Here is a 10085-nt window from a genome sequence, read left to right on the forward strand (position 1 = left end):
TCGTATGTTGTGGGTATGTTTATCAAGGTTATTTAGTAAACTGCTCTTCGAATGTCATCCTCTTTGCAACTACAGAAGGAAGTCCTTCTTGATTTAGTTTTATAGCTTACTCAGTTTATGCTAAGATCATTCTTCTTATATTTGGATTCAAAGGGCAGGGGAGGGTTGGGGCATGGTTACATACCGATTCCCTTAGGTAGAAAATCGGGGTAGTTCGGTCGTAGAAATTCCTTAGTCTCCCAAGTAACTTCTTCCTCTGAGTGATTGCTCCATTGGATCTTATAGATTTTGATCGACTTTGCATGAGTTGATGTTTCTTTGAAATCTAGGACCTTGGAAGGGTACTCTTGATATGATATATTTGGCTCTATCTCCACTTCCGGTCCTGCTATAACCTCGGTTGGCACACGGACACACTTCTTCAACTGGGATACATGGAACACATTGTAGATGGCAGACATTTTCGGAGGTAGCTTCAATTTGTACGCCACGGGTCCACATGCTTCCACGATCTCATAAGGTCCAATGTAGCGAGGGGCTAACTTGCCTTTGATCCCAAACCTTTGCACTCCTTTGGTGGGTGATACTTTCAGATATACGAAATCTCCCACTTCAAACTGGAGGGGTTTTCTTCTCTTATCATGGTAGCTCTTTTGCCTGGCCTGAGCAGCTTCTAGGTTCTTCCTGATCAGTTTGACTTTCCTTTCGGCTTCAGTCACTAAGTCAGGTCCAAAAATTTCTCTTTCTCCAGGTTGAGACCTGTTGAGGGGTGTTCGACACCTTCTTCCATATAGGGCTTTGAAGGGTGCCATCTTTAGGCTGGACTGATCACTGTTGTTATAAGCAAACTCTGCCAAAGAGAGGTACTTATCCCAGTTCTTGCCGCAATCGATCGCACAAGCCCTTAGCATATCTTCAAGAATTTGATTGACCCTTTCGGTCTTACCATCACTCTAGGGGTGGTAAGCTGAACTCCTTATTAGCTTGGTTCCCAAAGACTCTTGCAATCACTCCCAAAATCTGGCAATGAATTGGGCTCCTCGGTCAGAGGCAATTGTCCGGGGTAACCTGTGCAAACACACGATTCGGTCAGTATACAATTCTGCATACTTCTGAGCCTTATCGGTGGTGTGCACTGGAAGAAAATGTGCCACTTTCGTCAATCGGTCCACAATGACCCAAATCGAATCATGATGCCGAGAGGTGTTGGACAGACCCACAATGAAATCCATGCTGATGTCATCTCATTTCCATGAAGGTATTGACAGGGGTTGCAAGGCACCAACTGATTTTAAGTGGATTGCCTTTATCCTTTAACATGTGTCACATTCCGATACATAATGAGCTATTTCCCTCTTCATTCTGGTCCACCAATACATGGGCTTCAGATCATGGTACATCTTGGTGCTTCCCGGATGCATGGAGAATTTGGAGAGATGAGCCTCATCCAAGATTTTCTTCTTAAGGTAATTGTTTTTAGGAACCACCAATCTGTCTTCAAACCATAATACCCCCCTTGCTGTCTTGGCAAAAACACTTATACGTTTCCACCTTCTGATGAAGATTCTCCTTGATGATTTGCATTCCCTTGTCTCTGAGTTGGGCCATAATTACCTGGCCTTGCAAGGTTGGCTCAATGGAGATGTGAGACAAGGTACCAGAAGGAATCACTTCGATCTTCATCTTGCTCAACTCATCACACAAAGTATTGATGACAGAATCCATCATCACACAGTTGCATTGCGACTTCCGACTTAGGGCATCAACTACCACATTGGCTTTCCTCGAGTGGTAGTGTACTTCCAAGTCGTAGTCCTTGATCAATTCTAGGCATCTTCTCTGCCTCATGTTAAGATCAGCCTGAGTAAAGATGTACTTAAGGCTCTTATGATCTGTATAGATATTGCAGTGGGTTCCCATCAAATAGTGCCTCCACATTTTTAGTGTATTAACCACGGCTGCCAACTCTAAGTCATGAGTGGGATAATTCTGCTCATGAGGCCTGAGTGCTCTTGATGCGTAGGCAATGACTCGGTTGTCCTGCATCAAAACACAACCCATTCCAGTGCCAGAGGCATCACAATACACATCAAATGGCTTGTTGTTGTCGGGTTGCGCTAACATAGGTGCTGTGGTCAGATGCTGCCTCAAAGTGTGGAAAGCATCTTCGCACTTCTGACCCCATTCAAACTTGGCTCCCTTCTTCAACAATTTAGTCATGGACTTCGCAATTCGAGAGAAGTCTGGAATGAATCTTCGATAATAACCAGCCAATTCCAGAAAACTCCGAATCTGACGAACAGTTGTTGGCAGTTTCCAATTCATCACCTCTTGCACTTTATTCGGATCAACAGCTATGCCATATTGAGAGATAGTGTGACCCAAGAATTTGATTTCTTTTAGCCAAAAATCACATTTAGACAGTTTGGCATAAAGACGATGCTCTCTCAGACGTTGGAGCACTACATGCAAATGACCGGCATGCTCTTCCTCATTTCTTGAGTACACCAAGATATCGTCGATGAAAAACACCACAAACTTGTCCAGCTCAGGCATGAAGACTGAGTTCATCAGATACATGAAGTATGCTGGCGCATTTGTTAACCCAAACGACATCACCAAATACTCATACAATCCGTATCTGGTTGAGAAGGCAGTCTTTGGAATATCACTTGCTCGTATCTTGATGTGATGATAGCCGGAGCGAAGGTCTATCTTGGAAAACACTTTGGCTCCGACCAATTGATCGAAAAGAACATCAATACGAGGCAAAGGATACTTGTTTTTGATAGTCACCGCATTGAGTGGGCGGTAATCTATACATAGCCTCAAGCTTTCATCCTTCTTCTTCATGAACAAGGCTGGACATCCCCAAGGTGAAGTACTTGGGTGGATGAAACCCTTGTCCAACAACTCTTGCAGCCGTTTCTTCAATTCTGCCAATTCAGCGGGTGGCATCCGGTAGGGCCTCTTGGAGATAGGTGTTGTTCCCGGTTGCAATTCGATGGCGAATTCAATATCTCGATCTGGCAGCATTCCTGGCAACTCATTAGGAAAAACATTTGCATACTCACAGACCACTGGAATTTTCTTCAAGGGTAACTCTATCATAGCAAAAGCACGTGACCGAGTGGTTTCTTGGCTGGGCGGAAATAAAGTGAATTTCCCATAGATTGGGGATTGGATTTCAATGACGCGGTTGGCTACATCTAGCAACACTTGGTATCGGGTCATCCAATTGGCTCCCTAAATGATATCCACATTTTCCAATCCTAGACTAAGGAGGGTGGTTTTGACAATGTTGCTTCTCAGCCGAATAGGCAAACTTTGATTTAATTGATTTGTTGCAACCTTGCCTCCCGGCGTTGCGATCATAAAAGACCCTTGGGTATGACAGAAAGGCAATTGACATTTGGCACTGAACTTCTGACTAATGAAGCTATGTGATGCACCAAAATCAAACAGAATTAATGCAGGTTGATTAAAAACTGAAAAGGTACCAGTCATGACGGGTGCTCCTTCAGGTAATTCCTCCAGAGTAGTGAAATTGAGCTTCCCTTGCCTGACTTGCACCTTCTTCTTTATTCCTCTGTCTTGGTTTGGTGCTGGCATCTGCCTCGGCTGATTCCTCAGGAAATTCTTGGCATAATGGCCCACATTGCCACATGTGAAGCACTTGTTTCCATTTCCCTGGTGGAACTGCTGTGCTGCTGTTGCTCCTGGGGTTGATTGTTCCTTGGGGCGGGAGCTAGTAAATGGTTGGGTGCTTGTTGCTGCTAAGGTGGCCTGATAACCCATCTTCCTGCCTGTTGTTTGAAATCCTCTGTTCTAATTGTTGGAGACAATCCTGAACCTCTAGGGTGGAGCTGAGGGTCCAAACATTGGTGCTTTCCTCTTCTTCTCTGCCAGGTGAGCTACAATACAGTCTTCCTGTGATATGGCCAGGTTGACCAATTCATTGAAGTTGTCAGCCCGGACAGTGTTGAGACGCTCACGCAACTTGGTGTTGAGACCTCTGCGGAAACGATCTCTCTTCTTCTCATCAAAATCTGTGTGATAGCCCGCATACTGGCATAGGTCATTGAAGGCCTGGGCATACTGCAACACAATGCGAGTTCCCTGAGTTAATGCCAGAAACTCATTCAGCTTGCGATCCAGAATCCCTGCTGGAATATGGTGTCCTCTTAAAGCAGTCTTGAACTCCTCCCATATCACTTCATGATCAGCAGGTAACATGGCGTGGAAATGGTCCCACCATGTCCGAGCAGGTCCGCGAAGCTGATGTGCGGCGAAGCGAGTCTTGGTGTCGTCAGGGCAAGCTCCTGTGAGGAGGGGAAACTTGGACTCCACAACCCGTAGCCACAAATCGGCATCAAGCGGATCCTCTGCCCTGGTGAATAGGGGCGGCTGCTTGCTCAGAAACTCCTGATAGGTTGCCACGGCCAGAGGACGCTGCGGCTGGCCTCCACCATACTACTGAGGGTGCGGCTGGCGCTGCAATAGCTGTCGCAGAATCTCATTCTGCTGAGCCATCAGCTCCTGCACCGTGGGAGCTGGAGGAGGTGGCGGGGGAACTTGCTCGTTCTGCCCGCGACGCTGCCTAGCTGCCATATGAAAACAGAAATTATCGCCATTGTTATCCCAATTCACGATTCCGAACAATATTCCTTATATCACATGGAAAGAAAATGTCATAACATCAAATCGGACTAGGATAACATGATTGCATTCACTTCATTACTCACAAAAGTTTTCCTAGGTTACATCAATTTGGGGGAAAGTACCCATAAGCCTAGTCCAAAATCTGATGCCAACTAAGCTCGTGTGGGTTTCTATCCTCCTAATGCATCAAGCTAACCCATCAACCCTGAGTAGTAGAAGCGACACTGGATGCGGGCGGAGGGGGCTTTCCGGAGGGAGTCACATTGGTACCAAGGGCTGGTTCTAACTCCTCGGTGGCCTCCTCTCCCTCGCTTTCGGCCTCGTTTGCCTCCATATCCTGGTGGTGCATCTCCAGGTGGTCGTTAGCTTCCTCAAGCTCCTCCTGCACATTACGGACCTGGTTCTCCAGGACATCAATGGTGTTGTTCCGGATCTCCACCTGCTGCTCCAGGGTGGCGATGCGCTGGCTCAACTATTCCACCTGTAGGTCTTTCTCCACCAATTCTGAAGACAAGTCGACCACGAAGTCCTCTCGGCTGTCGAGGGTGAGCTTAGTGGTCTGAGCAAGGTTAGTGAGGTGTGCCATGGCGTCGTTTTGCAGGGCCTGAAGGCGGTACAGTGCGCTCAAGCACTGAACAGTGATTCTCCCAACTTGGTTGGGATGAATGGCCCACACGTCCTTCACATGGCTCACATGGTTGCACCACATGGGGTCATTCCTCTTCTCAATGGGGAAGAGTCCCAGTGGGTGCATCACCATCTCCAAGGGATGATAGCCGCAGAAAGTTGTCAGGGTCTTCATAGCTGCAGCCTCGGTGGTGTCGTCCGACCTGAATCCAATAGTCTTAGAGTCAAGGGAACGCCAACCCGACTGTAGGGGGTGAGCCTCCAGAGTCAGCCAGACTTGGCAACATGGCACCCGATGCTCCTCGTACAACTGCATCGGGTAGAAAGGGGGTGTAGGGTAACAGGCAGAGCTGAGCACCTCCCACAAGATGGAAGGGAAACCCTCGTGGGAAAGGAAATCGGAACTGAAACGAGTGTCTCCTCCGTTGGTGGGGGTGGGTGAAGTCTTCTATGGAAGAGGATTAGACGTAAATGTTACGGTAGTGGAAAGGAAAAACATGTGAGCCCGGGTTGTTAAAAGGAGGTGGGTTAGATTATAATTTTTATTCCTTATTTTGTTTATTATTACCCCTATTGGCTACATTCATGCTTAGATGCATATTTCCTTTAATTCCTAACCCCTTTTATGTTTTATAATGCATGCTGAAAAGAACGTCTCCTCACCGCTCGGAAGGGTGCTTTTAGGGCATCCTTGAAATCCTAAGACTAGCCCATATGGCCTACTTAATTAGCCACCTGTTTTTCCCCACTATTTCTAAGGCCTTTTGTCCTTGGTCTAGCGTTCTAGTCCTGACGATTCCAACACTGGTTTCTAAGTAAATTTTATTTTTGAAAGGTTGGTATTCACGACTTATTGATTTCTCTGTGGTGGTATTTGCTCTAATACCAGCTGTGCCCAAGTCACGCCTTAGAGGCAGCGACACACTTAAATCGGAATAAACCGTCAGTCCCTTAGATCTAGTCTGATGAAGCCACTTCCCCAGGATGAAATACCACTAGCTCACTCGAAGGTGAGTCACAGAGGAAAATACAATAAAGCATTAAACCACAAATTAAGTACTGGAGTTATTACATAAATCGGAGTTTTAGATGAAAGGGAACAAGTTCATAAATGAAGTGCAGCGGATAATCGATAACGTCGAATGCTGAGGAATAGGACAAGGCCTGGCCCACTACTCCTCCTGCTCCTCTCCTGCCGGAGCAGCATCCCACTCGACCGTCCAACCCGGTGGCAGGATGGAAGGCCAAGTCACACCATCAACCATGTCCTGTAGCGTACCTGCAAAAATTGTGCCAGAAGCAAGGATGAGTATACTAATACTCAGCTAGACTTACCCGGTGTGAGGAGTCTACTCCTCTACCTCTAGACCATGCAACTGTTTGGCTGAGGGGTTTGGTTTGACAAAAGCACTAGCTGAGTCTAAAATCAATTTTTAGCTTTTCCAATTATAGCATTATTAATTTAGCTAGGTTTGCTTCTTCTAAGCATACATGGTAGCAATCATTTAGCTCAGTCAACATGTTATCTCAAGTAAACCTCATTCCACTTTTTACTCAATGCAGTACAAGGGGTCAAGCAGTCTCATTAGCTGCGAGAAGCAGACGATTTGAATCGAGTTTTTATCCTTGCAAGGTAAACCTAAACACACAACATGTAGGGGCACTCCGTCCCCACACACGTCAACCGTCCCCATCGATTCCCCGTTCGCGTCTAGGACTCGCCGCCTTGGCATACAATGCTCCACTGACCCCGGCTGCCGTTGTGCAGTGACCGCACTTGTATCCACCATAGCTAGCATGGGAGACCCAGTCTCAGGACGAGTGAGGGGTAAAGTCCGCGCCCGGCTTCACTCAGGTACTAGGTTTACCGGTTACCATATTTCCCGACATGTGTTTAGTACTTTCAAACGCTTCCCTCAGGTATCCACACGTTAATCCTTAATTCCATTTCCGTCTCATGGACAAGGCATCCACCCTGGATCCAAGTCCATAGACCATCATAGATCCCGTTATCAAGATGAATACAGTCAATTCCTGACCTCGCGCGAGTGCTGGAAAAATCACTCGACTTTTACCGAGATCCTAATTAGCAAAGCAGCTATTCGACCTAGCATACTAGTATCCATCTCAAAAAGGAATCCTGAGTTCATGCAACTAAGGGTTTCAAGCAACTCCTACACTTAAGTGCACATTACAAGCCTACAAACATTAAGTGTAGTAAAGTAGCATATATAAATTGGTTATGCATAAAACTGGGGCTTGCCTTCAAATGCTGGGGCTGCGGGGAGATCCTCTGTGGCAGACTCGGGAGCTGGCTCCTGGTCTTCCTCGTGGACAGCTCCTTGCTCGGGAATGAGCACGTACTCTCCGTCAGCGAGGTTGCAATATAATGAATGCAATGAGTGAGATATATGAATGCCATGATATGCAATGTGGTAGTAATAAAATGATTAAAATGATAAGGTAAAGTTTAATTTTACTACGAGACTTCTAGTGGTATATTTAGCCATTTCAAGGTGAAGTATGGTTAAGTTTCAAGGGATCAGGTTATTGGGGTATCCCACTGGTTTTCTTATAGTGTCTTAGTGAAAGTTTATTATGATCCCTGCTGAATTCATTGGGAGTGAGATTCATTATTCTCACTAATCCTCTCTTTTCCCTTTTCCTATTATGCTTTTTAAAGTGGGTTTGAACTACAATATAGCCTTATAAATTTCCAAAAATACTGTAAAAATTACAGTAGTTTCTCACTAATGTATAACTTTCAGTCTCAAAAATTGAGGCTTAGAAGGTTAAGGGTTCACTCTGTACAAAAATATGAACTTTTATGGCAGAGGGGTTTTTTGAACTACAACTCTCTTCTAATAGTGGATTATTCCCTAAAGCTTATTTTTTCTGGCATTTAGGTGCTATAATATGACTTTGTACCAAGTTTTAGCCACTGATACATATTGGTCATTTTCCTGTGATTTTCTAAAGTTTTTGGCCATATGGGTGCTTTCTACTACCACTATACTTGAAAAATGTCAAACAACAGATTTCTAATTTTTCCTATCTTCTTCTTTGTGCAAGAGCAATTATTCTAGAATTTGGAAACTTTTTGCTTAGATGAAAGGGTGGTAGAAATTCTTGGAATATATGGCCTTTTTCATGGGGTAGGGGTAATGTGTGTTACCTTGCATTTTTACTTGAATTTTATATTTTTTCTGGTGGTTTACCTCATAAGTAATTGGTTAAAAATTTGTTTGCCCACTTTTGTACAATTTTAGGCTTTCTCATGATTTAATTAAAACATAGGTCAAATCCAGGTTTTAATTGTTCAACTCATTTATTGTGATGGGTTGGGGTGTTTATTATTTTTGGAGTGGTGTTCTAGCAGTTAGGAGTCTACTGAAATTTTATTACCATTTTTGAAATGGTCCTTATATTTTTAATTATGGCTTTTCTTGATTTCTTAGTGCCTAATAAAATATTTAACCATGGATTAGCTCTAGACTATGATTCTCTGCATTTTCCTATGCTCTTTATCACTTAGGTGTTCTAAGAAAAATATGTTCATCCTCTGGTTATTATTTTTCACCACCTTTCTTATTTTTCTAAGATTTGGACAGAAATAGTTTTTAATGGACATTTTTGGGTTATTCTTGTATACTGGGGTGTTTAGTATTTTTAAACAGTGTGTATGTTGGGTATGTATCTCTACAATTTTTCTTCAGCCTAGTATAGAAGTATTTATATTTTTTCTCTGTATTAATAAGGTTTGGACAGTTTTCTTATTTAATTCAAAACCCTAAAAATTAGTACAGAAAACATGGGGTTCAGTATTTTTGTCTGATAGTTCATAATGTCTGGAATCCAGCAAAATTGGTTTGACTAATTTTGGATGAGTATTTCTCAAGTTATGCGTTTAGCTGATTTATTGCTAATTTAAAGAATTTGAAATTCGAATTTTAAAGGAAATCCACTTTGCTCTGGGATCCCTGACATTTTCTTCCTAGTTTTCATTACAAACAGGCCCTCGGGTTTCTATTGCACTAAGTCTCTGACAGCACAGAAAACCCCTTGGGGTAACCCTAAATCTAACTCGCGGTCCTTCCTTTAACTAAACAGTGCCCGCGGCGGAGGAAAGGGTGGAGGGGCTTACCGGTGGCGAGATAGCTCCGGTGAGGCATCCAAGGAGGTCGGGGAGGTTACGGCGGTCGCGTCGAGGTACGGGTCAGCGTCAGAGGTGGTCTGGGCCGGCCGGTCCACGTGCGGAGGCGGGGGAGTTCGTCGGCGGCGAGAAATGCAGCCTGCACACGGCGAGACAGTCCAATTGGTTGGCTTGGGAGGCTTGACCATGTGACATAGAGGAGGTACACGGAAGGAATCTGTGAATGGCACATAGACTTACCCGGTTCACGTTCGATGGGGAGCGGAAGAAGTCCGGCGAGGTGATTCGGGTCCTCCGGTGAGGCTCTGCCGGCTCTAAGGGCTTGGGGAGCTTCACGGGTCTCTGGCGAAGTTAGCCGAGCCGATATCGAGGACTGGGGATGGCTGGGGCGAGCTGGCCACGGTGGCCGAAGCTCAGGTTGCTTGGCGGGCGGTGGCGCGTCGTGCTCAGGGGAAAGTCCGACGAACTCGGGCTTGGGCGGGGCTGTGAGCGTGCGAGGCAGCACGGTCGAAGCCTTGGGGCTGCTTTATTAGCGCGGCACAGGCGAGGGCACGGGGTCTGGCGTCGCTCGGCGCGGGCGCGCGGTGTCTGGTGCCCTGGGCGTGCTCTGGCGCATCAGCAAGGGTTGAACACGTTGACGTTC

The sequence above is a fragment of the Zea mays genome, chromosome 9 (assembly GCF_902167145.1).
Source record: "Zea mays cultivar B73 chromosome 9, Zm-B73-REFERENCE-NAM-5.0, whole genome shotgun sequence".
Classification (NCBI taxonomy): Eukaryota; Viridiplantae; Streptophyta; class Magnoliopsida; order Poales; family Poaceae; genus Zea; species Zea mays.